General features: G+C 42.7%; 1 pseudogene; it reads left to right on the forward strand.

The window, feature by feature from the left end:
• Positions 1 to 631: 631 nt before the first annotated feature.
• LOC133754156 (heat shock protein beta-1-like) lies at positions 632 to 12,445 on the forward strand (annotated as a pseudogene).
• Positions 12,446 to 16,393: the final 3,948 nt, after the last annotated feature.

Raw genomic sequence — 16,393 nt, forward strand, 5'->3', positions numbered from 1 at the left:
ACTCCTGCTGTTTCCATCCACACAACCTGAGCTTAGGGCATCCCAGCCATGGAGGATGCTGATTGGCTGCGTCGTTTGTGATGTGTCATGCAAACTGTCCAATCAGGGAGGTGACATCCAGGAGTCTTGACGTCATAGTTGTCTGTCCTATAGTTCTGCGGGTACGCCAGTTCCTAGGAGAAGGCCCTGCTGCTGCGAGGCTCCCAAGCCAATCGGAATCCGCCGATTTCCACCTTCACGGACGGCGAGGGGCTGGAGGGCAGCGACACTGGACACCTAGGAAGCTGACCACCACGACACGGTGAGTGTGTGGGCCCGGGTGTCTAGGGGGAAGCGGAGCCACTGGAGCTGCTGCAGGGCCAGGAGGATGCGGGCCTCCCGGAGGTCATCTCTGGGCTCTGTGGGCACCACACTGCCGCAGGTACGGCACTTTCCTTGGTCCCCTCTGACCCTGGGTTGGGGGAGACTGGCACCGGAGACCCCCGACACCCTGGGCCTTCCCTGCTCGCAGCGACTTCCCATCCCTGGAGCCATCCCTGGGCAGCTGTGTAGCGGCAGCCCCGCGTCTCCCAGGTGTGCAGTGGGGCCTGAGCTGTCACTAGGGAGACTGTGGGTTCCGTGTATTGGGTTCATGCGGGCCTGGAGCTGTCCTAATGCGGCCCTCGGTTCCTCCTTCCTTCCCTGTGAGGACTTGATTTCCCCCCAGTTTTCTAAATATGTGTGCAGCAAGGTCTTGTCCAGGATGCTGACCTCTTTGCTTAGCTGTTCCTAGAGGGGTCTCTGTTTTCTGTTTCCAGTAACGTAGTAACATAGATTAGGTAAGATAAAAACAGAAGTGTTGTGTGACCCTGGGTTTTCATCCAGGTTTTAGAGAGTCAGCAGGGCCTGTAATTTGACATTTGGCTATCATCTTACCCTTACAGGCTCCCTTGACAGGCTGTCGACTGTATTAACACTTTCAAAATAGAAATTTTGGCTACTTAAATTTATGAGTGTTTTAAAAATTTTGTTCCAAGAAAGCCTTTCCAATCCCGAAAATATGTCTAGTTTACTGTTATTTTGAATTTATCTTTTCATATATGAGCCCACTTCTTTTTTTGCTTGTTTTAATTTTTTCAAGATTGTTGGAATATAACTAACAGAATTTGTGTATATTCAAGATACGAAACCTGATGTTTTATATGTGAAAGGATTTTCAAAAATTATGGAAAATTCAAATTATCTTCTAATCTTATTTTTTCAAAAACTTTTTGGAATTCTCTTGTACATATACACGAATCATGATGAAATAAATGATCAGGACATATCCATCACCTTGCATTGTAACATTTTTAAAGAATATATAAGATAGCAAGTTGTGAGTATGTAATTTTCTTTTAAATACTGTGTTTAAGATCTTGTATTAATTTATCTCCTAACTGCAAATGTTTTCCCATTTCCTTTGCTCTGATCCCCTGACAACCACCACTCTTTTCTGTGATTGTGATTTTCTTAGATTCCACACACAATTGAGATTGTGTGGCATTTGTCTTTTAGGGCTGCAACAGCTGGAGCTGGGCCTATTTGAAACCAGGATTCAGGAGTTTCTTCAGGTCTTCCACCTGGGTGCAGGGGCCCAAGCACTTGGGCCATCTTCCACTGCCTTCTCAGGCCATTATTCAGAGAGCTTGATCAGAAGAGGGGCAGCTGGGATTTGAACTAGTGCCCATGTTGGTGCTGCAGCCAGAGGCTTAATCTACTACTCCACAGCATAGGGCCCTTTCTCATAAGTAAATTGATCTTTACAAAATTAAGAAAAATGAAGCTTTCTCATGAAAACAAAAAACAACTAATGCTGGCATTGTGGCACAGCATGTTAAGCTTCTGCTTTCAATACAGCATCCTTATCAGAGTGCCAATTCAAACCCCAGATGCTCTGCTTTTGATCCAGTTTTCTGCTGATGTACCTTGGAAAGTAGCAGACTATGGCTTGTGTATTTTAGTAATTGCTACTGATGTGGAAGACTTTGTTGAAATTCTGCTCCTGTCTCCAGGCTGGCCCAGCCCTTGCTATTACTGTGTTTGGGGAATGAACAACTGTGTGGAAGTGCTCTCTCTCTCTCTCTCTCTGTGTGTGTGTTTTCCTTCCTTTCAAATAATAATTATTTGAAAAAAGCAAAGCATCACCTGTTTCCCCAGAGTTACATTTCATCCTGAAATAGCCATACGTCCTCATAATTACTGTGCATGTTTAATTTTACTAAATAGGCATAACTAACTTGTATTATTTATTTATTTATTTATTTATTTATTTATTTATTTATTTATTTATTTATTTTTGACAGGCAGAGTGGATAGTGAGAGAGAGAGACAGAAAGAAAGGTCTTCCTTTTTGCCATTGGTTCACCCTCCAATTGCCGCTGTGGCCAGTGCACCACACCGATCTAAAGCCAGGAGCCAGGTGCTTCTCCTTGTCTCCCATGCAGGTGCAGGGCCCCAGGACTTGGGCCATCCTCCACTGCCTTCCCAGGCCATAGCAGAGAGCTGGCTTGGAAGAGGGGCAACCGGGATAGAATCCAGTGCCCCGACCGGGACTGGAACCTGGTGTGCTGGTGCCACAAGGCAGAGGATTAGCCTGTTAAGCCACGGCGCCAGCCCTGTATTAATTATTTGTTGCTGTGTAGCAGTGTTCCCCAAAACATAGCAGCTGTTTGCCACCCTGTGCTGTTCCTGAGAGTTAGGGATGGATGAGTGGCTGCAATGGTTGAATGGTTGACTCTGGCCCTGGGTCTACAGAGATCACTTCTATTTACTAACTTACTGGCTGGTAGAAATGCTCCATTCCTCATCAAGTGATCATCAGCACAACTGCCTGGATATCTTCAAAACAGGGCACTTGGTCATCACATAGCAAGTCATCTCAGAGACAGTGCAACTGAGCACCAAATGCAGAAGCTATCATTTTATTATAATCAAATCTTGGAAGTGACAGCCACCACTTTTGCCATATTCTGTTGGCTCCACTGGGCAAATATTTTGCATGTGGGAAGTAACTAGAAAACCTAAACACCAGCAAGGAGGGTTCTTTGGGAGTCACTGTGTAGCTGTTGATTTTGTTATTAGAATTAAATTTTCTAAATATATGTTTCTATGAAATCAAGATCATTTGTTTTTACTGCTGTGTCTTATCCTATTGTATGAATAGACCTAGATTAGGTGTTCTGTCTGTATTGACTGATTTGAGAGTGGTTTCTAATATTTGCAGTTATAAATAGTATTGCAATGAACAGATTTGTGTTGTGAAAGGAAACTTCTGGAATTGAAAATTTTAAGTGTTTTTGTATGCCAGTTTTCAGCATTACAACAATTGTCAAATTTTATTTCAGAAAAGCTAGATCACCGAAATTATATATGAATTTCAGTTCCTTCAAACTGTTACCATATTTGCATTTATTCCTATGCTTTGCCAACCTATGTGTGATAGAGTGTCCTGTTTCAGGTGGTATTTTCAAGATCACATATCTTGGAATATGCTTATGGTATGCTGATCTTGCTCTCTGAAGATGAGGGTTTTTGTTAGTCTCATGTATGTTTTTCTACTTTTTTTACTGGTATGTATGGGCTTCTTGGGATATTAATCTTTTCATGTTGCATCTCCTAATTACTCTAATTTTTCTGTTTATCTGTTTTTGGTGTTTTTACTTACATTTTTAAAAAATTTAGTATAATCAATCCCATCTTTCTCTCATGACTTGTATTGTGTGCCTTAAGAAATTGTCTGAATCTGAGAAAATATAGATGTTTTTTCTTCTATAGATACCTATACTTTTTTCTTCTTATTTTTTCCTAAAATGTGAAATAGGAATATGATTTTTTAAGAACACTTGATTTTCTCAGAAATATTTGTTGAGTTAATAATGTTCCCCCCTTATTTTTCCAATTTTTATTATGAACATTTAATACATAGAAACCAAATAGCATACACTGACATTCTGCATATAAGCCCTGTAGATTTAGTAATTTCTAACATTTTGCTGTGCATCAATTGGAATGTGGGCACATTTTTGGCTGAACTATTTGCAAATAAATTGTAAGCATCATACACATCACACCTCAGTATATCACTATGCATATTAAATGGATAAGCCTCATATAAACACAATATTATTATTACACATGAAACACTAGCAGTAATTTCCAAATAGATTTTCTCCATTGTCACAAATATGATGTTTTAATTTTTTAAGGGCCAAAATTTATACCTTTGTAGAATGTATCATATTGTGTTTTGCCTGAGTATTTCCTAATGTTATCAATTAATGATAGGTTAACCTCATATTTTCTGAAAATTTGAAGTTATATCTAGAAGCTTAGTTTCAAGTAAAATATATTTTGGCACAGTCCCCACTGAAAGTTTAATAGCCTCTTTGTCATGTACCAAGTCCCTGTATGTACCTGGGCTCTTTCTGAGCATCCTATTCTGTCTCAGGAAAGAATTCTGTAACCCTCCAGTACACCACATGGCCCTAATTTCTGTAATGATACTAGAACAAGGGTCTGTAAGACCTTGATCTCTCTCCTTATACTTAGTGTCCTGCTTAGTTTTGCAGTTTTAATGAGCTTATCAACATCTTTCAGAAATCCTTGTGGGATTCTAATTAGAATTACATTAAATTTATTGAGTATAGATTAATTAATTGCTATATTTTCCCCATGAATGTACTAAATTTCTCCATTTGTTTCCATCTTCTTTTATGTCCTACTGAAATGGTTTGTAATGATATTTTCCAGAAAGATTTTCTCATAAATCTCTTATGAGGTACCTCATAGTTCTTATCATTACTGTAAGTGGGATTGTATTAAAATGCATTTTCTAGCTGATTGTTTGTTGTATAGGCATATAATTGTTTTGTATATTAACCTTATTTGTATATTAATTTGCAAATATACTTTTTATAATTTCTATTCTTTATATCATGTATTATTCTATTTGTAAAGCTTCTTGAGGCAATATTGTATAAATATTATGATAGTGGTCATTTTTTTCTGTGTCTTTCCTTTAAAGCGAAAATGGCAGGCTGTCAAAAAGTTCATGTAAAGTGCATACTATGCAAGTATTATTTATGGATTTCAAGAAATGTTAGCACCAGATCAACAGATCTTTTAATTCTGTTTTCCCATGAAGCGCTTTGAAGTGCCTCATATTCCCCATGCTTCATTACTGAGTGTGATGCACAGGGCATGTTGTTGTATTTCCCTTCCTATTCCTAAATGTAGAGATCCTGTTATTCTTAGTCTATTAGCATGAACAGAAAAACTCTTTGGCAGTTTCTAGTAACATTAAACACAGGCTTACTTCATGAGACTCCTAGGTGTATGCAGAGAAGTAGAGGTCTGAGTCTACTTACAGACCTAACTGGAAGGTTCATAGCTTATTCATAATTGTAGAACTACTTAAAACCACCATTTTTTTCAAAATAGAAACAACTCAAAAGGTCACTAAGGGAGAATCTTTATCTTTGGTATATTCTATATAATTTCTTCAGATGCATCTTGTACTGGCCCAATTCTCTGTTCAGCTCTGTGCACTGTCCTATCTAATCTATTCAGTAATTTTCTATTTAATTGACTATATTTCATCCGTAGAAATTTTGTTCTATTTCTTTCAAATTGTACAAGCTTGCTTTTCTATAGTATCACATAATAATTTTATTGTGGCTTGTAGTTCCTTTATTTATTTATGTAATTAAAAGGTAATAATTTTCCAAAAGTTATAATACATGGTGCTCATGCCCTCAGAATATCATTGCCTTTAGTGCTTCCTTGTTTTTTTGGGGGGGAAACCATGGTCTAACCTACAGATGTTTTAAGTTTTTAACTAGCTGCTTAATCCAATCTTTATTTTTAGAACAACTCAAGCTGTAATAGATACCATTGACATATGCCCATTCACAGAGGTGAAGTAAACCTCCAGATTAAATTACTAGAACTAAAATTGCTGAGTTAAGGAGCATAAGCATTCATAATTCTGATGCACAAAGTCATACTGCCTTTTGTAGATGTGATCATTGGAACTGGCTACTCCAGTTTGCTGGGTTTGCTTACAATGATTTGTTTCTCCAGTCAGCCTTGCCAACGTGATCTTTTCAGATTTTTAGGAAATTTACCAATATGACAAGTAAAAATGATGATTGCTATTTTTTTTGGTTTTTTATTTCTGCAAGTGAGATTGACTTTCTGTTCATAAATCTAAAGATGTTTGTCCTTTTCTTTAAACAGTCATACATATGATGTATATACATATTCTTGTCCATTTTTTTCTGTTTGGTTTTTAGAATTTTATATTGATTTGTAGCAGTTTCTTATGTAATTTCACCCAACTGTATGATTCATATCTTATAAATATTTAAGATTTTTTTTTTGCAGCTGCTTTGAACTTTATTTGCGGAAACCAGAAGCTTAACAGTATCAAAAGGGCACATAGGGTGGCCTGTGGCCTTGGGCTGCCACGGCTGCCCGAGGAGTGGGCGCAGTGGTTCAGCACCAGCGGTTTGCCAGACTATGTGAGGCCCCTGCCCTCCGCGGAGGCCGCGCCCGCCCACAGCCCTGTGCTCAGCAGGCAGCTCAGCAGCGGCTTCTCAGAGATCTGGCACAGGGCCGACCGCTGGCGCATGTCCCTGGATGGGAACCACTTTGCCCCGGGAGCTGACAGTCAAGACCTAGGACAGCGCGTGGTGGAGATCACGGGCAAACACTAAGAGCGACAGGAGCACGGCTACATCATGCGCTGTTCCACCCCGAAGTACACGCTTCCCCAGCGTGGACCCGACGCTGGTCTCCTCCTCGCTGTCCCCTGAGGGTGCGCTTGTTGGACCTCTCAGTTGTAGAGATGCCCACTTGCTCGAGAGGACGCCCAAAAATCCAGACTCCAGACCAGTTGATGCAAAAAGCACGAGGTATTTATTGTACGTTTGCGCAAACGGGCCCCCACCTAAGGCGGTGAGGAGCCCCGAGCGGCAGTTTCACACAGGTTATATAGTCAACAAATTAGCATATGGGATTGGCCGGTTTGGAGGGACAATTAGCATACCGGAGAGTGCTGAGGAGAGTGCTGAGGGAACCAGCTGAAGAGAATGCTGAGGAGAGTGCTGAGGGAACCAGCTGAAGAGAATGCTGAGGAGAGTGCTGAGGGAACCAGCTGAGGAGAATGCTGAGGAGAGTACTGAGACTCTCCGAAGGGGAGTGGCAGCTCTGCTCTGGGCATGCCTAGAGGTTCTCTAAAGGGGATAGACTTTTCCTTCCCAGAGAACGTGCCCGCTGGACCCTGGGGAACATCTAACCTCTTAAGAAGCCCCTGATATCTGCCCAGGCCTAGTTTCTTGTCCCTCTCCCCCATAAGGGTCCTTCATTCCCTCCTTTTCTTTTTGCAAAGATTTTAATCCTAAAATCTATTGGACCGGCCTGGGGAGAACCTGCCTCACTGGAGGGAGGAAACTCTGTTCTTGCTGGACTGGGTTGGGTTCCACGTTAACAATTGTGGAGCATGGGGATTGGAAAAACAATGGGGAAAGGCCAGGAACATCATAAATATTAAACAGTTTTTAAAAGTCTTAGCTTGAATGGGTTCTGAGTGCGCTGGAGCTTCCATTTGGCTGGTCTATCCGGATCCTCGGGGCCCTGGGGAGGTGGTGCTCACTTCACGTGTGAGGCGTGGACCCAAGCAGCGATTCCGTCGACCTTGAGAGCGGTGGGAGTTGTCAACAGCACAGTGAAGGGGCTTTTCCACCGGGGCTCTAGAGTCTTAGATTGGTGCCTTCGGACAAACACAGCATCACCGATTTGGAAAGGATGTGGGATGGTTGTCGTCTCGGGTTGGTAGGCTGCTGCAAGAGGTTTCCAGACCTGGTTCTGGATGATCTGGAGTGCTCTCAACCGGGCCTGTAACTTAGGGGCATCGGCAACGGAGTCACTGGCAAGGTCAAGCAAGCCTGCTACTGGTGGGGGCCCTCCATAAAGGATTTCATATGGTGTCAGCCCGCAATGAGAGGGCGTGTTTCGGACCCGGAACAACACCATAGGGAGGAGTTGGACCCAGTCTTTAACGCCAGTCTCCAACGCTAATTTGGTCAAGGTCTCTTTAATTGTTCTGTTCATTTTTTCTACCTGTCCTGAACTTTGGGGTCTATAGGCACAGTGCAATTTCCAATTTATGCCTAATGCTTTGGCCACCAACTGACTTACCTGGGAGACAAACGCTGGGCCATTGTTGGACCCGATTACCTTAGGCAAGCCGAACCGGGGGAAGATCTCCTCTATGATCTTCTTGACGACCACCTGGGCGGTTTCCCGTTTTGTGGGGAATGCCTCAGTCCATCCGGAGAAGGTGTCTACAAAAACTAGAAGATACTTATTCCCATAACTGCCCGGCCTTATCTCAGTGAAATCGACCTCCCAGTTGATTCCTGGTCGGTCTCCTCTTACCCTAGCTCCCTCCGGGAGCTTGAGATGTCTGGCATTTACCTTGGCACACGGAACACAGGATTCAGTCACCTGCTGGGCTAAAGAGTCAAGTCCGGGGATGTAGTAAGACTGCCTATCTTCCTGTAAGGCTGCTTTTAGCTTTTTGTGTCCCAAATGAGTCCATTGATGGAGGCTGGTAATTATTTCTTTAGCCAATTGGTGTGGCAGGACTATTTTCTCTCCGAGCCTCCAAACCCTTATTTGTTCATCATACTCTGCACCGAGCCGCTGAATCGTATCTAAGTCTTGGTCCGAATAGAGGAAAGGTGGTTCCCTCGATACTTGGGTGGGCTCAATTGTCTTTAGCGGGAGCACCTGTTGGCTCAGGGCTGCCGCCCTAGCGGCCTCGTCTGCCATCCTGTTTCCCCTTGCTACGGGGTCGTCTCCTTGTTGGTGCCCGGGGCAATGAATTGCTGAGGAGAATGCTGAGGAGAGTGGCAGCTCTGCTCAGTTTCAGCGGCAAGGAGGAGGTCGTCCACATATTGCAGGAGGACCAGGTCCGGATGGTTGACTCGGAAGTCGGCCAAATCTAGGTGCAGAGCTTCATCAAACAAGGTAGGCGAGTTTTTAAATCCTTGAGGCAACCTTGTCCAGGTGAGTTGTCCTGAAAACCCGGTCTCTGGGTCTTTCCACTCAAAAGCAAAGATGGATTGGCTCTGAGGGCTCAGTCTTAAACAAAAGAATGCATCTTTTAAATCTAACACAGTGTACCATACGTGGGTCGGAGGCAAGGTACTTAGCAGATTGTAGGGGTTGGGCACTGTGGGATGCATATCCTCCATTCTCCTGTTAACCTCCCGCAAGTCCTGTACCGGGCGGTAGTCACCCGTACCAGGCTTCTTTACTGGTAGTAGGGGGGTGTTCCAAGGTGAACGACAAGGTTTTTAAAATGCCTAGGTGTAACAGTCTCCGGATATGTGGCCGGATACCTTCCTTAGCTTCCTTGCCCATCGGATATTGACGAACTGATACGGGAATGGCCATGGGCTTCAGATCTATGATCAAGGGAGGCCGGTTGACGGCCAGCCCTATTCCCACAGTCTCTGCCCAGGCCTGAGGAAAATCTGTGAGCTTAAAGGCCCTTTTTCTGAAGTCAGTACCGAGTGCTGGGCTCCCGTGTCAATCAGGAAGGTTACCGGTCTGCCCCCCACTTCAAGGGTTATCCTGGGCTCAGGGGGAGGGGCTCCTGGCCCTGACTCACCTAGTCGTCTTCTTCCAGGGACAGGATTGGAACTGGTCTCCTCTTTGGTCCCTGTGTTTTCTTCGGGCAGTCTTTGACCCAGTGTCCTCTTCCTTTACAATAGGCACATTGATCTTTTTCCACCCGAGGCTTTCATTTGTCTCCCAAGTCCCTATTCTGTCCTGGTCTACTCCTTTCTATATCCTGCACTACGGTGGCCAAAATTCTACTAAGCTCTCGATTACGTCTTTTGTCTCTTCTGTCTTCCCTTTCCTCCTGCTCCTTGCGGATCCTTTCCTCCTTCTCCTCTCGGGTCTCCCTTTTGTTGTAAATCTTTTCTGCCTCCTTTATTAAATCTTGTATAGTATACCCCTGAAGCCCCTCTAGCCGCTGCAATTTATTGCGGATGTCCGGCGCTGACTGTCCTATAAAGGACATGATTACATCTCCCTGCCGGTCCTCTGCCAGGGGGTCAAACGGGGTGTACATACGGTAGGCTTCCATTAATCTTTCTAGGAAGCCTGCCGGCGTTTCCTCAGCCCCCTGTACTACTGCACGTACCTTGGCCAAATTGGTGGGGCGCTTTCCAGCCCCTCTGAGACCCGCAAAGAGAATCTGGTGGTAAAGACGAAGTCGCTCCCTACCAGCAATGGTGGTGTAGTCCCAATCAGGACGAGTTGAGGGAAACGCCTCCTCGATTTTGTTTAGCAGTAGGGTCGGTCGGCCATCTGCTCCAGGGACGTTTTTCCGTGCCTCAAGGTAGACACGCTGCTTTTCCTCAGTAGTGAGGAGGGTCTGCAGAAGCTGCTGACAATCATCCCAGGTGGGCTGATGAGTCAATAAAATTGACTCGATCAGCCCAGTCAGAGCCTGGGGGTCCTGAGAGAAAGAGGGGTTATGGGTTTTCCAATTGTAAAGATCGGAAGCAGAAAATGGCCAGTACTGCATCTGGCCAGCCACCGAGCGAAGAGGAAAAGCCTGTGAAGTCCAAACGTTTCCCGAGCCCCCTGCTTACCCCCGACGGAGGCGCAGGTGGCTGGAGGGCGGGGAAGGCGCTGAGACTTCTTCCCCTGCCCTCGTGGAATCAGGGGATGGTGCAGAAGGTTGCACATCCCGCTCTGGTTGTTGTGTGAGTTCCTGCGGGGGAGCAGGCTGGCCGGGAAGATAGGGTGGGGGAGAGTCAAAGAACAGAAAGTCCTGATCAGCCAGAAGAACCGGTGGCTTGTCAGGTTTTGGATCTCGAATCTCCTTCAGAGGGTATAGGGAGGAGGTTGGCACAACCGGGATAGGAGGAGGGGGTAACGGGGTCCGTATGGGCTCCGTCGGGAAGGAGAAGGGTTCTACCCAGGGAGGGGGATTACGTGAAAGATCCTCCCACGTAGTAATGTAGGGCACCTGATCAGGGTGTCCATTTGATCCTGGCTGAAAGACCCGTGCCTTAATCTGTAAAATAATATCGAGGTTAAAAGTGCTGTTCCTTGGCCAGCCGACCTCGAAGGCCGGCCACTCTGAGGAACAGAATTTTGCCCATTGTTTCCTTTTAATCTCCACTGAGAGGTGGCGCGCGCGTTCTCAAACGTCCTTCCAGTGATCTAAAGTGAGACTTAAAGGGGTGGTTATTTGTTGACCCATGTGTGCAAGGATTTCAACCCAAACAAAAAGAACAGCCAATGCACAGACATATACAATAAGCAAGACAAACCACATGGCTAAAACAAATCAAACGCTATTGCGCTAGTTTTGGGAGCGGCTGCCTGACCAGCCCTCCCCGGGAAGGAGGGAGACTTGGTCTCCGACCCACCTCCAGACCACCCAGACCACCCCGGGTGCGTCTTCCGGGGGAACGGACCGAGGGTTTCCCCTCATAACCCGGAGCGTCCTCCGGGGAACGGACCAGGGGTTGCTGGGCACGCCTGCCTCCCCCACTGGTCCCACAGAGTCAGGTCAGATACTGGCCAGTCAGAATACTCCAGTCAGAATCAGAATACTCAAGACGAAGAACAACAAACAGAAAACACTTAATTATACCTCCAACTGGTCCTGCAGAGAATGGGTCTGAGGGCGACCTCGAGCCCCACGTTGGGCGCCAAAATGTTGGACCTCTCAGTTGTAGAGATGCCCACTTGCTCGAGAGGATGCCCAAAAATCCAGACTCCAGACCAGTTGATGCAAAAAGCACGAGGTATTTATTGTACGTTTGCGCAAACGGGCCCCCACCTAAGGCGGTGAGGAGCCCCGAGCGGCAGTTTCACACAGGTTATATAGTCAACAAATTAGCATATGGGATTGGCCGGTTCGGAGGGACAATTAGCATACCGGAGAGTGCTGAGGAGAGTGCTGAGGGAACCAGCTGAAGAGAATGCTGAGGAGAGTGCTGAGGGAACCAGCTGAAGAGAATGCTGAGGAGAGTGCTGAGGGAACCAGCTGAGGAGAATGCTGAGGAGAGTACTGAGACTCTCCGAAGGGGAGTGGCAGCTCTGCTCTGGGCATGCCTAGAGGTTCTCTAAAGGGGATAGACTTTTCCTTCCCAGAGAACGTGCCCGCTGGACCCTGGGGAACATCTAACCTCTTAAGAAGCCCCTGATATCTGCCCAGGCCTAGTTTCTTGTCCCTCTCCCCCATAAGGGTCCTTCACGCTCACCATGGAAGTGCCGCTGCCCAAGCCGGCCACGCAGTCACGGAGATCACCATCCCTGTCACCTCCGAGGCCCGAGCCTAGATCGGCACTCGGAAGCCGGGAAGTCGAAGCAGCCTTCCACCAAGTAGAGCTGCCTCCAGCGCCGCCCAGCCCCCAGCCCCCGCCTGTGTGCCCTTTTGATACTGTTAAGCTTCTGACTTTCGCAAATAAAATTCAAAGCAGCTGCAAAAAAATTCCTTATGATGCATTGTGTGTTAAAATGTTTACTTCTGTGAATTTAAATATTTCAGTCTTTGAGTCTGTTGGATTTACTGGCACATTTGAAGTGGCTTTACCTCACTGAAACATAGTATTTTATGATTTATTCAAGCTGTGTGTTATTTTACCTGCCTCAACTGTGTGGTTTAAACACCTCCTCTTTCTAGGTGGCTAGCCCATTTCCTTTAACATTTATTGAAAGCCATCTTAATTAATCTGAAACCACAATTGTTGTACACCAAATTCTAGTAAACATTTTAGAGACTTTTATTTAAGTATGTATTTTCTATTCTAATTCAGCAATACATATTTCAGCATTAGTTCCCATTTTTCCCAAGAATCAATGCTGTGCATTTTTAATTGTCCTTTATGAACACTTGAACACTGACTTCAGCTTGTTTAGTTCTTTAAAATCTTCTCATTATGTTAGTGAGTGTGTAATCAGTCCATTCACTGCCATGGGGTAATCATTTGAAAAAAATTTATTAAAATAAAGAGAGCAAACTTCATGTATCTCAGTTACCAGGCTGTTTTGACTGTAACTGGCCCATAGAATGTCTTAAAATCTGGTCTTGTGATGCTTGCAGCTTTGTTTTTGCTGTTTAAGATTGTGTTTGCTATTTGGTGTCCCTGTGCTAACATATGGATTTTAGCATTACTTTTTTAGATATGAGAAAATGTCCTTGGTATTTTTATTGGAATCTCATTGAAACTGTAAACTATTTTTTGTGAATGGACATCTTGATGACATTCATTCTTCCATTCCAAGAACACAGGTGGTTTTTTCAAATTTTTACTTCTTCTATTTCTTTCTTTAAAATTTTATAAATTTCACATCCTTGGTTAAATTTATTCAAAGGTATATAGATTTGTAGTAGCTACTCCAAATGGTAGTGATATTTCTGTTCTTTCTCAGCGGTGGCATTATTTGTGTATTCAAAGGCAATTGATTTTTGAGCGCTGATTTTATATCCTACAGCTTTACCAAGCTCTCCTATGAGTTCCAATAGTCTCTTAGTGTAATTTCTCTAGCTGATTTTCTATTCATAAACTTTCATATGCACTTAGAATCTGTTTTCATGCTAATTTTCAGATGACCTTTGCTTACTTTTGAGGAATTTTGATGTAACTAAGTTTTTTTTTTTTTCTTTTTGACAGGCAGAGTGGACAGTGAGAGAGAGACAGAGAGAAAGGTCTTCCTTTTGCCGTTGGTTCACCCTCCAATGGCCGCCACAGTAGGCGCGCTGCGGCCGGCGCACCGCGCTGATCCGATGGCAGGAGCCAGGTGCTTCTTCTGGTCTCCCATGGGGTGCAGGGCCCAAGGACTTGGGCCATCCTCCACTGCACTCCCTGGCCACAGCAGAGAGCTGGCCTGGAAGAGGGGCAACCGGGACAGGATTGGTGCCCCGACCAGAACTAGAACCCAGCATGCCAGCACCGCAAGGCGGAGGATTAGCCCACTGAGCCACAGCGATGGCCTATCAGCAGCTTTTAACAGATCCATAAAGAGGCAATGGTTCTGATCAGAAACCCCTGCCATGCTTCTGGTGAGAGGTTCCAACAACAATAAGCAATGCACTCTCACACACACTATTCAGGCCAGCGCCACAAGGTGAAGGATTAGCCTATTGAGCCACGGCACCGGCCTGTAACTAAGTTTTTTAAAAAATCTTGCAACATACAAATTTCAATAGAAGTGTCTTTATTTTAAGTCTAATATTCACCAGGAATGATAGCATTCACTATAAGAGAGTTAGAGTGATTTTGCTTATATTCTTTGTATGTGTCAATTTGATCAATAATTCTAACCATTCCCCATATAATTGTTTCTCAGTGTTATTGTTCTTACTATTTTTACCCAGTTGTACTCACAGAAATACCAGGATCATTTTATATTGTTATGTTCATTCTATTTTTAATTCTAATTTGCCTCTCACTTTGTTGCATTCCAATGTAAAGAAACATCCTGGTAAAATAAAAATTAAGCTCTTGCAAACCATTATTAGGATTTTTAACATTTTCATTCTTGTTAATAATGTCAATAAAATCTGTAAATCAACTAATGAAGTTTTAGTTACAAATTTTCTGAAATTTGGATATAGGATTCATTCATACTTTGAATGATATATGTTCATTCTTATTTCATTTTTTATTTGTAGACACCAAATTGAAATTGGTATTTAATTCTTTTTTTCTTTTTTTGTTAAGATTTATTTACTTATTTGAAATTCAGAGTTACATAGAGAGGAGAGGCAGAGAGAGAGAGAGAGAGGTCTTCCCTCTCTTCCATCTGTTGGTTCACTCCTTAATTGGCCATCACAGCTGGAAAAATTAGTATTGAATTTTTCAATACATTAAATTTAGACACTGATATGTTTAATTTATTCTATCAAGTTGCAAGAATGGTTCTCAATTTATCTATCCTTTGTAAATGAAATTTTAGGGATTTTTAAAAAAATATTTCCTTTATTTGTTTGGAATTTTTGGACACATCTGTAGATATTTCTCTGTTACTTATAGCAATAAAAATATAATATTTAATATATCCAAATCCTTTCTAGTTTGTGTTGAGTTAACTTCCATGCATAACATGAATAATGAATAATCTGTTTATTTTATAACCATAAGCTTAACCATAGGCCAATCTCAGCCATGGGAATATCATTGTGAGATCATCATCACTCCCAACATTCTATAGGTGTCCTGGAAACTTTCTGGTACACAGTGTCTCAGAGTCATCTTAATCAGAGGTTATCATTCTCTCTCCTCAAGGTAATACACACATGTACATATATTTGTAAAAATAATATACATAAAGCCATATGTATGTATTTCTTTAATTTTTATAGTATTCTGAAAAACTCATAGTTTTTTATGATTCAAATTTTCTTCTATACATCTAGATACTGGTACATGTTATGACAATTTGACAATTATGTAAGGGCAAGGATCTTAACCTGGTTTTTAATCCTACAATTTAATTTCTGGTTTATTTTATTTTGGAGATTGTTAGGTGAACACAAGCAGGGTATGCGCTACAATATGATGTTTTATTTATGTTATTGTAATGACAAGGGATTGCCTTATTATGGGACTCTGAACTATACCATTCCAATGAAAAGTAAGTTATACAAATTTTGAATGTGTAGCTCTAGATATAAATATATTCAGTTTCATTTTATCTGGTTATTGGCATAATTTTGTTTTATTTGCATACTTTTTTCTTATTTTCTATTTTTAATGTATATGTAATGAACTATTATTTACAAAAATCCCTTATATGTTCTTATCACATTATTATTGTTATTTTCAAGTAACTGAATTCACAGTAAAGTAATTATAATTTACATTATAACAAGTATACCTCTTTTGCATATTTTGTTTTATCTTTGAGTTTATTCTTCTCACCTGTTTATGTGAAAAGTAACCCAATGGAAGCCTATCCTAGGACTAAACCTATTAGTATGTTGCTTGGCTTTTAACATTGAAAAGGCTATCAGCATACTCAAAACTTTGTTAATTTTCTTGGCCAGTTTTATTTTTATGGCTCATCAAAAGCACTTCTAACCCATATTATTATTCTACATTTCCAGATTATACATTTTTAATTTTTGGTGGTTTATATGAGTGTAAGTAAATCATTGGTTCTTAATATATTCAAAGTGTAGATGTAAATGTATCTTTCATTTAAGATTTTTTATATAAAAGGCATAGTGTTTTCATCCTCATTGCTTTTAATTTCACTTCTCAAGTTAAGTGCACTTTTAATAGACGTTGGTTCACCCCACCCAATTCCCTTGTGTATGTTGTCATGCTAT

The sequence above is a fragment of the Lepus europaeus genome, chromosome Y (assembly GCF_033115175.1).
Source record: "Lepus europaeus isolate LE1 chromosome Y, mLepTim1.pri, whole genome shotgun sequence".
Classification (NCBI taxonomy): Eukaryota; Metazoa; Chordata; class Mammalia; order Lagomorpha; family Leporidae; genus Lepus; species Lepus europaeus.